The 16,875-nt window shown below is 42.8% G+C and overlaps 1 protein-coding gene across 2 annotated transcripts in view; it reads right to left on the bottom strand.

Annotated features, from left to right (window-relative positions):
* LOC139444792 (gelsolin-like protein 2) overlaps positions 1-14,035 on the bottom strand; it is a 35,171-nt gene extending 21,136 nt beyond the window's left edge. The window contains exon 1 of one of the 2 annotated variants that reach the window (XM_071225750.1): positions 13,855-14,035. The gene's annotated coding sequence lies outside the window, so the exon portion shown is untranslated. Of the gene's footprint in view, positions 1-814; positions 879-13,854 lie in introns of those variants that run through there. The other variant, XM_071225751.1, reaches the window with a different exon arrangement.
* Positions 14,036-16,875: the final 2,840 nt, after the last annotated feature.

Genomic DNA, 16,875 nt, shown 5'->3' with positions numbered 1-16,875 from the left:
GAGGTGTTGGTGACCGATGAACCAGGGTCAGGGGTACTAGAGTTAAGGGCAATGTATTAGGTGATGGGTGTGGTAGTCAAGATGAAAATGGAAAAGGTTTTTTTATGTCGACAGGGCTGATAACAGCCGCGGACACAGACCAGAGATGAAGGCGTGACAGTCCAATGATATGGAATAGGTGGGCTGGGACGGGTAACTCGGGTACTCGGGTCGGGTGGGTACTGAGTAGGACCCAGGTACCCACAGGACTACCAAGACCCATGGTTAGTCACGTGATATATTGTTTAATGACAAAAAGTATCTAAAACTCTATGTTTAAACTACAAGTCACTAATGTTCGCAGTTCTTCCTGACTACTACGCTCATTCCTTCTGACTTTTATATGTTTGAATAATAATAAAACTTCAGTCAACTTCAGTGTATTCACCCGATCGTTTCACACATGTATCTTAACACATTTTACCAGAGCTACGGTCAAACTTTTCCCAATCGGACAGTTTGTACCTACCTCTTGAGACCAACAGTGGGTACCCAGGTAGGGTCGGGTAATAGAGGGGTGGGTACCCGGGTAGTAAATTTAGACACGTCCCAGCCCAAGAATGGGTGTATGACGGCATAGAATGACAACCGGCACCAGAGTACGGCAGAGAAGAAACACACACTTGGTACATGATTAAGGTCAATCATTACAGTGCTGAAAGATAAGCTTCACTTCGGCGCAGGTATTTTAAGGTTGGTTTCTGGGGAATAGGTGGGGTTTTAAGGGTGAGTGCCAAGGCAAGGGTACAAGAGAGTAAACACACAATCAACTTACAGACAAGCGTTTAGACAGAAACGTCCCTTTAATCGGAAGAACAGACGTACACCACAACCTATGTCGTAATGCAGGTAACACAATTTCTATGCTATGACGAATCCTGAAACTAATGTCACGATGACGTATGAGATATTCGTGGCTGTAAATGATAAACTACAGCCCGAACCAGGGATCCATATCATTCACAAACAATAAACAGTCGTATCATCAAAGCGTTGTTGATGATTTACGGCGTATAGGGTGTAATGACACAGCCTCTACCGATCTTAAACTACGAGTCACTGACTCACAGCGGCACGCCTAGCAGCCTGACTACGCCGATGGAGCAAATCTATAGAAGTCCTCATTGATACAAATATGTTCAATGTATCGATCGGTCTAAACAATAGCGGGCGTTTGTACAGCCGACTCGGCCTGTAGAATGCAAGTACGTTTCAAAGGCTGTGCAGTTTTCATTCTGCAATAATCAATTGAACATACATTAAAATGAAACTATTTATTATGAAACTGAATCTTAAACTGACACAGTTCGTCACTGCTATATTTGATGAAATTAATCATTTCTGGATTCCTGTAAGCTAATCTGGGTTTAAACGTTCTTAAATGAGGCTGAAGATTAATATACTTATGTCAGTATACATTCACTGCGACATTAGCTAATATTAAAAACATAACATTAGGGAGAGAACATTTGATATTCTGGAGTAGTAGGGTCAGCGATTTAATCGAAAAATATAAATTGTCCCCAAAAATTGCCTTCTACAAAAAATACATTGTTGCAAGGTGTTTCCCTTTACAAATAAATTCAGGGTATTAGTTTTCAGGGTATTAGTTTTAAATTATTTTTTTTTGTAGCTGTAGCTGTTAAAGTATCTAATCTTGATACAAAATCCAAGCCCCACAACAATATATGAAATGATCGGTCCTTAATACAATTATGAAAGCTGGTAATTCTCAAGTGCATTGTTTCTTACTTGTCTTTCGTCTCGGTTTGGGTGATTTGCAAATAAGGAGATTAACAACTCATGTTGGTCATAACAGCAAACTAACTTGCAGATCGTATTGTCGGTTGTGTCTGATTGTGTGCCATCCTACCCCGTTGTCGTCTGATTGTGTGTGACCCTACCCTGTTGTTGTGTCTGACTGTGTGTGACCCTACCCTGTTGTTGTGTCTGATTGTGTGTGACCCTACCCTGTTGTTGTGTCTGATTGTGTGTGACCCTACCCTGTTGTTGTGTCTGATTGTGTGTGACCCTACCCTGTTGTTGTGTCTGACTGTGTGTGACCCTACCCTGTTGTTGTGTCTGATTGTGTGACCCTACCCTGTTGTTGTGTCTGATTGTGTGTGACCCTACCCTGTTGTTGTGTCTGATTGTGTGACCCTACCCTGTTGTTGTGTCTGATTGTGTGTGACCCTACCCTGTTATTGTGTCTGATTGTGTGTGACCCTACCCTGTTGTTGTGTCTGATTGTGTGTGACCCTACCCTGTTGTTGTGTCTGATTGTGTGACCCTACCCTGTTATTGTGTCTGATTGTGTGTGACCCTACCCTGTTGTTGTGTCTGATTGTGTGTGACCCTACCCTGTTGTTGTGTCTGATTGTGTGTGACCCTACCCTGTTATTGTGTCTGATTGTGTGTGACCCTACCCTGTTGTTGTGTCTGATTGTGTGTGACCCTACCCTGTTGTTGTGTCTGATTGTGTGTGACCCTACCCTGTTGTTGTGTCTGATTGTGTGACCCTACCCTGTTGTTGTGTCTGATTGTGTGTGACCCTACCCTGTTATTGTGTCTGATTGTGTGTGACCCTACCCTGTTGTTGTGTCTGATTGTGTGTGACCCTACCCCGTTGTTGTGTCTGATTGTGTGTGACCCTACCCTGTTGTTGTGTCTGATTGTGTGTTACCCTACACTGTTGTGTCTGATTGTGTGTGACCCTACCCTGTTGTTGTGTCTGATTGTGTGTGACCCTACCCTGTTGTTGTGTCTGATTGTGTGTGACCCTACCCCGTTGTCGTCTGATTGTGTGTGACCCTACCCTGTTGTTGGTTCTGACTGTGTGTCACCATACTCTGTTTTTCTGTGCAGATTATGTGTCACCAAGACCTGTTATTGTGAATCGTTGCTCATGATGTCAATCACCGGTTTGCCTAGACCAGACACGAATATTTACAGGCCGCCGTGATATAGCTGAATATTGCTGAGTGCGGCTTTATAAAATATTCCCTAAAGTACTAAACATATCATCAGTCCCGTACTGGTTGTAAAAAAAATGACCGATTAAATATCACAGAGGCAATGTGAAGTGGCAAATTAAAAAACAAGGAGGACAAAGTTATCATACACATATCAAATCTCACGGAGGTGACACCAACAGTATATCCCAGAAGGGCCGTCAGTGTAATGTTCCACCATAACCCACTCCAGTACAACGGAAGCCACGAATGCGTATTTCGTAACGCTATTAGCTTACAGGGCAAATCTAACAAGCAATTATATATGTTTTTCAGGTCACCATATGAGGTAATTATAATACAGTCGAACTTCGTTGTTTCGAACTTGGATGTGTCGAAGTCTCGGTTATCTCGAACTCATTTGGGAGTCCCAAATATTCAAATTAAGTTTAACATTTTTCTGATGGTTCGAGCCCCGGAAAACTCGAACTATTTTCAAGGTCTCCAAGAGTTCGACACGACGAAGTTCGACTGTAGTTACTAGTTACGAAATAGAGTACATCTAATTGAAATCCGAACTTATAGCAAACTGTCAAAGCTTCTAACACATAAAACTGGTACTTAGAAGAGACATTTCTTTCACTTTGTCTAGGCAATTTATTCTTCAATCTCACTTCACGGTTTATTACAAAATTGTGCGTGTTAAAACATATTGCCGTTGTTATGACTTGTTACACACATACCAATGTCTTACACCTAGTGCACAAACCTAACGGTATCCAGGGGTGCGAGAGTATCAGCATAGGTCTTAATTTTGAGTGTGGGTTTTGGTTTAACGCCGCTTTGAACAGTATTTCAGTACAGTATATGGCGGCCTGTCACCTTGACGTGGGAGGAAAGTGATGCAGGTCTAAGAGGCTTGCCCTTTTGGTGCCACGACCCACGACCACAATATGGTCCTGACAAACCTAGAAACATAACCAGGGCGAAAATGGGATTCAGTACACACGAGAGGCGCGAAATGACGTTTCACTCAAATCCTACACAGAGGCCCGAAAACGGATCTTTGGCGTGACAGACAACGCATGAACGCGAAAAAAAAACTTAAATCCGTCAATGACTTGTAAGCGGGAAATGGTATCTCACGCAATACCAGGATAGAAACTCGAACCCGGTCCTTGGACGAAACAGACGAACGTGTCAACACCTTCGTGACCAGACCCGTGAAGATTCCGGGGTAGAATAGGTCTTCAACAACCCATGCTTGCCGTAAAAGGCGACTAACGGGATCGGGTGGTCAGGCTCGCTGACTTGGTTGATGCATGTCATCGATCCCGATTGCGTGGATCGATGCCCATGATATTAATCACTGGATTGTCTGGTCCAGACTCGATTATTTACAGACCGATGTCATATAGCTGGAATATTGCTGAGTGCGGCGTTAAACAACAAACAAACAAACAAACAAACCTTCGTGAGCAAACTACACCAACTCTCAAATCCGCGAATGACCTGTCATTTAAGTTGACACAGACAACGAATGTACAGTTCGACATGTAACGACATGGACCTTCTGTCCGTCAAACCGTCTCTGACATAGTGCAGCAAGACGTTATATTGTGGTCAGGCTGTACACAATATAACAATCCCTTGATCAATGGGTGCTAATCCTGCAGACCCTGTGGCCCGCTGCTCCAGAATGTCAACACACCAGCAGACACACACAGGAATCTCTCTTCGGATATGTTTTCCGAGTCTGGGAGAATTGACAGGTTTTGGAGATGTCTTCCAAAAGCGTTTTCGCTGAAATCAATGGTGGCCAAATATTGAGTGTATGAATGCACGGTCTTGTGAAATGAATTGGATGAGCACCAAAAAAACTCTTCTTAATTCCCACAGCGCCCGTTCCGTCAAGTTATAGTCTTAATACACCGTAAGGCGCTTCGTGATTATGTGTGAATTCTGGGCCATTCTCTACTCCCTATAGTGACATAGAACTTAGCTTGATGAAACCGTAAAATAATAAGCTGACAGGCCATATAAACAGTTTTCTCTGTCACCGGGCAAAGTATCGTTCTTGTCGACCCTTTGAATGCTAATGTCGCTTATTAAGGAGTGAGTGAGTATGGTTTTACGCCGCTTTTAACAATATTCCAGCAATATCACGGCGGGGGACACCAGAAATGGGCTTCACACATTGTACCCATGTCGGGAATCGAACCCGGGTCGTCGGCGTGACGAGCGAACGCCATAACCACTAGGCTACCCGACCGCCCCGCTAATAAATGAGTCAGACAAATCAGACGTCGGGCTACGTTGACATACAACTAGCCAAGTCACACATGTATCACTAACTTCAGACGGCTTTTACGACAAGCAGGGGAAATCCAGACTCCAATGGTTGAGGAAGACAACCGACAAGGCAGAAGTAACTAGACACGAAGATTATAGACTTTCATATTGGCAGTCTACCTGAGAGTCGGGCGGTTAGACAAATACTGACGGGTAATGCAGACCCACAGACGTGTAAAACAGACACAAAGACGTGTAAAACAGACCCACAGACGTGTAAAACAGACCCACAGACGGCCTGGAAAAATACAGAACCTGTCTGCCTCACACACAGGGGCGGTTGGGTAGCCTAGTGGTTGAAGCGTTTGCTCGTCCTGGGTTCTATTCCTCACATGGGTACAATGTGTGAAGCCAATTTCTGTTGTCCCCCGATGTGATATTGCTGGAATATTGCTAAAAGCGGCGTAAAACCATACCCACTAACACGCAGAAGCTGCCAATTTAAGTCCGGTCAAACAGGTAGATAATGGGAATCGATTTTCACTATCGAGTAAGTCCTTTTCATTGGGATTCCCATCGTTCTCCCAAATCCCTCCTGTTCAGGCACATGAGCATCAGTGTTGACGCCTGCCCTTACCATATACAAGATGCCTACGTATCGACCAGTGACGCTCATCCAAGATACATCTCACACTAATAAGCACACGTCGTAACGTTATCGAACATTTCATTAGGGTGTGCAGTGCACAGGCCTGTACTAGCTGACACGTCTATAGATGATCCTTATTAACGCGTTTCTTGTTATGAAAACTCTGTATGATATCTCCCTCCCTGACTCCACACGTTCTTGACAGAAGTTGTAATTATATACTTGTTCGATGGCTCCACATGCTCCTATCAATTATCGGATGTTCCACATGGAGCCAATCACTCCCGCACATCTGACACATCTGCTTTCTATGTTGTTTGGAGTGACATTTTTAATAGATTTCAAAAGATGGTAAAATGTCAAATTAATTTCATTTAATGGTTCTTAGAGCCAAACTTTAAAAAAATCAAAGCCAGCCATAGAACTTTGTATTTCCCCGGGGGCAAATCACAAGCACCGGTGTGCATACATTAAATTCTATAACGAAAACGATCTGCACCACCTATGGGGGTGACTATTAATAAATCTGGCAATGTACACAATACCGAGGGTGCAGAGTTGTAGAATGAGAAATCTTTGCATATTTGAAAAAGTCTACTTCATGCTCGCAGAATATAGTCTTGTGAATGGTTTTGTTATCTACTTGGGGTTAGAATGTATGATGTAGTTTTGCAAAGCGTTATCGTTAAGATAGGCGTAACTAAATATTCAACCTGAAGTTTATGCAGACTCGCCATTAGATGGTATTTAATTGGATGTATTTGACGCATCGCTCCGTCTCGGGCTCAAACACACAACTTAGGTTATATAATACGTCGGATACTGTAATATCTTATCGAACAAAGTCGCAAATAATGTCCTTACACAAGTCTCACGTGCATGTTTTGTTCTAAAATAAAACGTTTCCTGAGTCATAAATTCTCTCTACACCAAGTCAAAGTTTAATAACACCCCACCCACCCCTCCCCTCCCGACCTGCTCAACCCAACCACTTCCCCTTCGATCAAATACGCCCATACAGTATGTCAAAAACACATTACCGGTATTACTGAGTAACAGTTTTTTTGCAATTCAGCTTAATAAATCATTTCCACATTTAGGACGCCCAAAAGGGCCCAGCTCAACTCGCTCTGGACAACGTGTCTTATAAGTACGGTCGTGCTCTATATATCGACGTAAGTGAGTCGACGTCTTCAAATCACCAGGTACACAGCAGGATGGCTCTTTTCACAGACAGTACTCACTGATCCGAGAAAGGAGACTTTACTGCGGGCGAGGCCACATCCTGGTAGATACACTGATATGGCTAGCTGGTAGATATATAGGTTTACATCACGCAACAAGCTTCAGAAGCAGCATTGCAGTGTTCATTGAGGACATGTACACCAGCTCATACCGTATGGCGTACATCTCTGGTAAAACGCAGTACTTTTGACTTAAACAGGCACTACATCCGGCATTACATGGAGGGAAGTCTGACTGTCCTACAGACGTCCTGTATACCATATCAGTCCATGTGACCTCGGTTACTTTTGACAGTCAGTATTAAGTATGTCTGTCATGTGTATTGATGAGTTTCATCCTGCGGGCATATTCCTGATTAATTGGTTTGTTGGACAGGTTGACATACCTGCTGAGATGCCGTTGCTGTCTTTGGGTATCAGTTTGATATTTTACTACAGAAAATGCTGAAATATCTGATTTGACCTTAAGTTTCAAATGAGAAGTAGGGCTTGATGTGATGTGAAAAAAGTGTATATTATTATTTTGAAGCAGTGACCGAAAAAAGGTTTCTAATTTCTCTTAAGGACAGTAAACCATCTTCAAAAATGACCGTCATGTTATGCGATCTATATGCGGTGGGATCTGGCGTTATGCGGTTTACAGTATATTCATGTAATATCCCTACTCCATTGCTGTCTGATATATTATGTCGGTTGTTAAATTACAGTAATAAAATTTAATCAAAAGGAACCAAGAGACTTTCTTCATTTTCTGAAATCTAGACTTGAACAGACTTGCATGTGCTTTATTGGATATATTTGTTTCAGGGTCTGTATAACAGACTGATATGTCGGTAGCGGAATACGCCGAGTGGTGCCGAGTGTAGCCGATTGTTTCAGATCTCAGTCGCTGGCTTTCATAAAGGTAACTTTCGGGAACATTTTGCCTGAGTAAAGCTGACATTCCCTGACACTGCATGACATGATTGCAGTTTCATGCTCTACTGACGTCTACACACACAATAACTGCATTAGTAAAGAAAAGATGACATTGATAACTCTTTACCAGATTGGATAGTCCAAGCGTTGTACATTAGCTTTAGATGACATAGTTTATGTGTATTACAAAGCGTATTGCAAAGAGGTGATGACAGCGTTAGTATCAATATCCATCAAGAAATACATTGTACATATCCATACAATGGTACAAGTACAGCATGCTTGTCGAAAGAGCCGACTTACGGGTCAGGGCGGTCAGGCTTGGTGGCTTGGTTGATGCATGTAATCGTATTCCAATTGCGTGGATCGATGCTCATGATGCCAATCACTTAAATGTGTGGACCAGACTCAACTATTTACAGACTGCCGTCATATGGCTAGAATATTGCTGAGTTCAGCGTTAAACAACAAACAAACACGCCCAGGAAACGTTACTCGAGGCAGCTAATTTCGGCGCCTTAGAAGATTGCCCTTACAAGACCCTGTCCGCCATCACGACGATTTAACGAATTGTACATGCATCCTTATTGTTGACTTGGCAGGTGATACCCATGTGATTAACTGTCTATACCAACATGCAACCAGTGCATCTGGATGCACACTGCACAAGGTACGTAACTCGGTCTTGGTTAAACGGGGCATTTACTTCGAAATAAATGAGTGAGTGAATGTTGTTTAATGCCACAGCCTGCAGCATCACAGCTAAACTACCAGTCAAAAGAAAGTACACACTTGAAAAGTGGATCGACAAAAATATCCCAAGCATTATCAAAACGTTACTAGCCTAAAAACAGTCGCAAACTTAGGGTCCACAACACAACTGTGATACCCGTATCAAATACATCACCATCGAATGACCATTTCTGGTTGGTTTCATATTTAGCCACCATCAATCATGGGTGTAGACTTTCTTTTGCTCGGCAGCTTATGTCACGGAGGACTTTGAATCTCATCCAGGCAGATAACCAGACAACGATCAATGTCATTCCGACTCGACCACATGCAGTTAGCCAAGATTGACTACCCAATTTCCGAGATAGTCGGCTTGAGATAACATGGAGTAACTGGTTGGTTAAAACAAACACAAGAAAACGCAAGCATGCACGAGCAGTATGAATACATCTAGGAACAAGAACATGTCCACATCGTCAGGGTCTGTTACCTTCGAAATCCCCTATTATTGTTAAGCATGTGAATGCCTTGTCCGGGCCCACATAAATAGACCTTTATGAAACAGGACTCTTCAAAGGAGCATTTATGACATATCAACACAGAATATGCGAGATGAATATGATTATTCATAATCCTGTTTGAATAAGCTCAGCGTGGGGTACTGGCTGGTAACAAGCTCGAACATTCCATCCGTTGTATGAACTACCTGCGTGTATAGAGCCCTTGTCCCCAACAGACGGATGTAACGTGTTGACAAGATAAATATAATTTTCTGTTGTGATACTCTCCTTCTCAGTTGAACACTGCATAGCGTCGAACTCTGATATGTCGAATTCTGTTGTGTCGAGTTGTTTTTGTCTCGAACATATTTTGTTGTCACAAATGACAAAGCATGTACACCATTGTCCTGCTAAGTCGAAGTGAAACTATGAGCATGACGTGCATCTCATTGGAAAAAACCCAACTAAACTGTGTCATTAATAATGCTTGTATTAATAAGTAAACACTTTATTGCTTGTTCAAGTATGATCTTTCCTGTGCTGTAATTCATAGTAATTCACATTCATTATGATTCTTTTGCCAAAGTATTTATTTATCCAATAGCAAAGGACTTCATATTGGCAGAGAAATGGGATGGCAGATTTAGAGTTTTAGAGCTATATATTGACCAACGTTCCCAATAACAAATTGGGGTTTCCCTATGTTTGGGTGATTCTGTAAATCATTTGGCACTATTTGACAAACGAAGCGATTTACTCAAACTCTGTATTCATACGCGGTTTCCAACAGTCACTTCATTCAGCGAAATTACGTCTTAAACATCAGTTAATATATTCTAGGAATAATATTATATGATGAAGGGTATTACCCTTGTGTGCTTCTGTAACATAAATATCAATATTAAGAATAACAATATATTTAATATACACAAAAATATGTATTCCTTATATATGATATTTCGGGAACACGCTCAACTATGAATCTTTACCAATGGCATTCTATTCTCCGGTCCCGTGGTCCCAGGGTAGAGCGTCTGCCCGGAGTGCGGGAGTTCAGGAGTTCGATTCCCGGCGGCGTCATACCAAAAGAGCTGACTTGTTTGATGCATGTCATCGATCCCATTTGCGTGGATCTATGCTCATGATATTAATCACTGGATTGTCTGGTCCAGACTCGATTATTTACAGACCGCCGTCATATAGCTGGAATATTGCTGAGTGCGGCGTTAAACAACAAACCAACCAACCATACCAAAAGATGTTAAAATATGGTAATTGTTGTTACCCTGTTGTTAAGGGGTTAAAACAAGGACTGGTCGGCTCGGAGTCATTATACTGTGTCTGAGTGGGGTATATGGAGTGGCATGGTATCTCAGTGGGCTAGCACTAAAGACTCGACATTAGTACAAGTACAATTAGTCACTTGTACAAGCAGACACACACACAGACACACACACCCACCCACCCCACACACACAGACACCCCCCCCCCCACACACACACACACACACACACAAAGACACACACAAAGACACACACACACACACACACACACACACACACACACACACACACGCGTGCAAGCACGTCGCTATATTCGTGCTATAATCTTGTACGCGACGTTAAACCCCATATCACCCCACACCAGCTTTGTGCCATATTTCGAAGCAACATTAAAAGTAAACACTGAGTGTTATGAAAATCTTTCAAAAGAATGTAAACGTTGATAAAACCTACATCTTCCTGGTTGTAGGTTTCCACGCGTTTACTGACGTCGTATTTAATTTGACACCTGCCATATTTGGGCGTGTTGAAACATTTGTTTTGCCTCAGAGAGATGCGTCAGGCAGTTCTATTATATTACTTCTCAGTGCTGGAAAATGTTTTCCTGAGGAAAGAATGCTCAACAAACTCGTCACTCAATCAACCCACTCGCTATGACGTCAGAATCGTATTTCAGTCACAAGCGATAGCTAGCTTCCTATAACGTTAAGTTCTACTAAGTTTTGTTTGTTTGTTGATAAACGCTGCACTAAGCAATATTCAAGCTATAAGACGGCGTCTGTAAAAAATCATGTCTGGACCAGACAATCCAGTCATTGACATCATGAGCATCGATCCACACAATTGGGATAGATGACATACATCAACCAAGTCAGCGAGTCTGACCACCCGATCTTGTAATATTGCTGAGTGCGGCGTTAAACAACAAACCGAACCCAAAATAACGATAATCGTTACACGCCGTTATCGCAGTTTTCCAGTCTTATCAGTCTTTTAGCACAACCTATCCCATATCTCATGCAACACGCGTGTAGTGCTTGAAGGCGTTCCAAATGTACCATTTATTCTTGATAAGTACAGTTTTGATTATGTTTAGAAATGTATGCTTCTTCATTCCTTTGTGCACTACTTTATAAGACGACAGTTGAGCTAATTGACACATGATGTAACGTTATCCGTCAATCACGTCACTTTCAATGGATGAAGAAAGTGCGTTCTGTCGAGAACAATTCTGGTTTTGCGGACAATAAAACAGCAAGCACGTTTCAGCCAATCATAACACAGAAAAATAGATAAAACGTATTGGGAAAAGATGTCCTTGACCTTCCTGGTCATGTCAGAAACAAAGAAAAAACTTGTCTTAATATCGAATCCTAATCTCTTACACGACGGCCTGTGGTTTATCAGAGGGCAGGATTCCCCTTGACATAATCTGGTGTATTTCTAGACAAGCTCCGTCGCGCTAGTCTCTTTACAGCGGAAGTGCGTCCCATGTACCTTGGTTGACGCAGTAGAAATAGAGTGAGGCTGACAGGGGTATAACTTGGGATAATAAGAACTCTGACTCATCGCTCTAATACAATACTGGAGGAAGAACATCATACTGAAAAAACACTGTCACTTGGTAGGGTCATTAACCAAGCTACCCCGGGGGACCGGGGTAGAACAGGTTAGAACTTTTTCTTGTCGTTCGCGATGACCAGTTTGGATGGCTCGGTGATTTATTTGACTGATCGCGAGTCGTCGTATCCCGACGGCGCGGGTTGTTGCTCATGATATCAAAGGGTACGATGTGTGAAGTACACCTCTGGTGTCCTCTGGTGTCCCCCGCTGTGATAGTGCTGGAATATTGCTAAACGCGGCGTAAAGCCATACTCACTACATCTACAAGTGAGGCTTGCGTGGTATGAGAAATAACATGTGAAAGACGTTAAAGATGTCCACAAAGGTCGTTCAACTTCGACCGGGGAAACATTCTGCCCTGGTGATGAGTGTCAAAGTATCAATGTTAAACGTCTTGTTTGCCTAAACCGACCCTTAAAGTTTACATACATACACACGCACACGCATACGCGCGCACACACACACACACACACATACTTATATATAGGTACATAAGACTATATATATAATAGAAACACACATTTAATAGCAGACAATATTTCAAAGGAATGGTCATGTGACTTCACAGAAACTGGTATATGCCACAATAACAATAAAATTTGATTCGTCACATCTGTTGACTGAACGTTCATTATTATTCGCCACGGTGTCAAAGAAACCAACAGCTGTCTCCACATCTTTGAGGACAGCATCTACTGCTTCACATCCACAACACCCACAGTACCCTCGGATCGGGCTAGACTGCTGGATACAGAACTGTCGAAATTGACAGCACGGGTTGTTTTGGGTTTGAAGGTTCCCCGCCCTCCCCATCCCCCACCCCCTAAGCGTTCTGGATGTATGGTTCGATGCGTTTTGACTTTAACCCACAGTGACGCAACAGCCGAAGACGAGGTAAAATTGCTTAATGTTCAATGCAATCCCTGTACAATCTTATGAAGCCAGCCCCCGGGCCCATTACACCTCGAGTCCTGTTCAGTCTATTGTGGCGGTCGATATGGTGAAAGCAACTTGCTGGCTAAGCTTCAAGCTTGAATGATCAACAGCACTCATTTCAGTATAATACGCGAAACCTGCTTATCTGGCTTAGTGAGACCCGTTCAAGCTAGTCGCACCCCAAACCTATGGCTGGGGCATTCATGCATAATTCTGCGTTTGATATATGATGCCTTTGGTTAGAAAACAACTGTCGGAGTCATGTCATCCATTTGACCCCGAATTCGATGTCAACTAAACTCCACTCCTCCAGTGAAATATATATACCCCTCATTTCGCTACCAATGTTCCTCGATATAAGGTGCAATATATCACCTATGATCCTGTCTAGAAGCAGAAAAGACATGGACACCGCTGTATGCAGGAGTGTGTGGTATGAATAATTGACAGAACCGGTTTTCCATTGCCGTGTACATTGAGTCCACGGTCAGACATATAGACACTATGGAGACGCGATGTTATGACCGCTCCAGACTCACGGTGGCTGCTTGTAGGAAAGAATGCATTTATCAATCAATATATTTCTGTATGGTCCTGAGACCTCTGCAGCTACAAATTCCCAATACGAATATCAGATGATAACGATAGCCGATAGCGTAAAACAGAAGCTGAAATACGATTACTTACCTATTCGGGTGAATGACAGGTGTTTGAAGAAGTGTGCAGTGTACCCGTTTCAGATAGATGTAGATTTCAGAACTGGTCACGTGACGTCACAGATGATCGACCCCCGGCCACGTGGTATGCTATGGGAGGGCGGTAGCTCAAGTATTTCAACAGCCTGCGTAAACCCGGCATTCAAATGCAACAACTCTCCCGTTGTTGAGGTGTGGGTCACAGTTGGTCTAACCCATTACCAGAGGGAGCAATAAAGTGACGTGTTATATTCGTGTTTTAGCTAAAGGGTAGCATGTACTTCCTTCTTAATAACCTTGTTCGATCATGGTGATCCGGGCGGATAGCTCGAGCCTTTTATGGAAATGTTGTTGAACGTGTATGTGAATGCGGAACAGAAATCGTATCAAAATGGTGAGTATTGGGTAGATCAGCTTAACTGCTTCAATACTGACATGAAATGTAGATGTGCGAGTAAGGGAGTGAGTATTGTTTTACGCCGCTTTTAGCAATATTCCAGCAATATCACGGGCGAGGGGGGGGGGGGGGGGGGGGGGGGGGGGGGAAGCACACTAGATATGGGCTTCACAGATTGTACCCATGTCGGGAATCGAACCCGGGTCTTCGGTGCGACGAGCGAACGCTTTAACCACTAGGCTACCCGACCGCCCCTGCGAGTAAGTGAGTATGGTTTTATGCCGCTTTATCAATGTTGCAGCAATATTTCGTCGGAGATACCAGAAATAAAGTTCACACATTTATCCATGTGGGGAATCGAAACCGGGTCCTCGGCGTGACGAGTGAACGCTTTAACCACTAGGCTACCCCAATATGTCAATACTACATCCGCAATATTATTCCGATCTGAGATCGAATCTGGTGCAAACAGACCATGGAGTGGCCAGTATAGACTTAGCATGGATCTACACCAATTGCGTGGATCGTTGCTCATGACGTCAATCACTGGATAGTCTGGTCCAGACTTGAATATTTACAGACCGCCGTGTCAAATAACTGTAATATTGCTGAGTGCAGTGTTAAACAATAAACAATAAAAAACAAACAAATCTACAACCTCGGGATGCGGTACGCAAATAATGAATTACAGTCAGGGTATGGGATTTGGGCGTCGCCGTCACTGCTGTCTCATTCACGTACACAGTTTCTCCACTCATCCAGTTACAGGAGAAGCCCATATCGTTGTTCAGTGCCTTTCCCATCTGTATGGTTGGATGGTTGTTTTACGCCGCACACAGCAATATTCCAGCTATATGACGGCGGTCTGTAAATAATCTAATCTGGACCAGACAACCCAGTGATTGATATCATGAGCATCGATCCACGCACTTGGGATCGATGACATGCCTCAACCAAGTCAGTGAGCCTGACCACCCGATCCCGTTAGTCGCCTCTTACGACAAGCATAGTCGCCTTCTTACGGCAAGCATGGGTTGCTGAAGACCTATTCTACCCCGGATCTTCACGGGTCCCATTCGTATGGATGTAGTGAGACCCGAATATGCTGACAGTATGCAACTTGCTAAAAGTATCCAGATCAACAAATCCTGAATACGTAACATTGGTGTTTTAAAGTATTAGAATAGGGGTTAGAATTGGTCTTACTCAACCTAATATTGTCGCAAGAGGCGACTAACGTAATCCGGTGGTCAGGCTCGCTGACTTGGTTGATGCTTGTCAAGCTCAAGATGTCAATCAGTAGATTGTCTGGTCCAGACTCGATTATTAACAGACCGCCGTCATATAGCTGGAACATTGCTGTGTGCGGCAATAAACAAATTAAAAACCTTGTGTATTTATATTCACATCGGCATGCGGTATTTTCTGTCAGCCTCAGTTCACAGATTTCTGCAGAAACATTGACAATATTAGAGTTCACTCAGTGTTTTAATTGGTTTGACTAAGTGTTATTAATCAGTAAATTGTACTCAAAAAGCTTCATAACTAGACACAAAACCGTCACTTGAAAATCATATAAAACAAGAGTGATCTCCCTGGATCTCCCGGAATTACCAGATTTAGCTTCCTCACTCCTAAACATCAGCTGTATGAGTTATTCCCGTCTCACTGTAGGTGCGATATACGCATGCGCAAAGTTGAATTAATTGCAAAGTAGTTTGAATACGTAACTAAATAATTATGATGTATGTTTTTTTATATTTATCTATGTGCACGTATGTATGCCCTTATTATGTAAAGTTACGTGTAAAAAACTTTAATAGAAATATCCCTAAAACATACGTGTAACACTGTCTGTACCTCCTGAGTCTTTTAAAGGGACGTCAAGTTAATCCGCCCGGTAATCGTCATTAATCCTGCATTATAGCAATCAGCCTCCACCGCCATGGCATCACATTCAAGTAAGGTCGACATAAAATGCCACCTAATCTGTTTACTTTTGACCGATTGACACTTTTTGCGTGTTTTGGCAAGGACGACAATGCGACAATACGACAACGCGACAATGTCCCTTGTAGTATTCCATAATTGTCGGTATGACGTGAATGAACCGTAGCGTTGTCACGTGAATTATCTCTGCACGTACCAGTAAATAATTACGTCTGTAAGCGTCTGTAGGCGGCGTTTCCGGGCTAACGGGATCGGGAGTAGCGAAGTATCACTGTGTTTACTTTTACTCACTTATCAGGGGAAAACTCGCTTAAGTCTTAGTGATTAGGTTTAAATCCCGGATAATCCCGATTTTAGATCCCTAAGGAGACTTTGGATAGGATTTTTAAAGACGCGAATTATAAAAACCGAAAAAGGAAAACCGATAACCTCACGGTAAGAGCGTATTGAGTAGGTATACTCAGTGTAAGTTGAATAGGACTTAACGCATGAAAAACTAAGCCATCTTAAGACCATCCTAAGTCTATGCTGAAGCCTGGTAGTTACGTTCGCCTTAGCGCTAAGATCGTTTTGTGTACGGGGCCTGTTCCTGTACAGCTTATAGTAACACTATCAGTGATGAACTACAAATGATTATTATCATATGTATTTTGTTTGATTTTATTT

This window comes from Haliotis cracherodii, unplaced genomic scaffold (assembly GCF_022045235.1).
Source record: "Haliotis cracherodii isolate W230 unplaced genomic scaffold, xgHalCrac1.p SCAF_6, whole genome shotgun sequence".
Taxonomy (NCBI): Eukaryota; Metazoa; Mollusca; class Gastropoda; order Lepetellida; family Haliotidae; genus Haliotis; species Haliotis cracherodii.
This window is presented reverse-complemented; position numbering and strand designations above follow the sequence as displayed.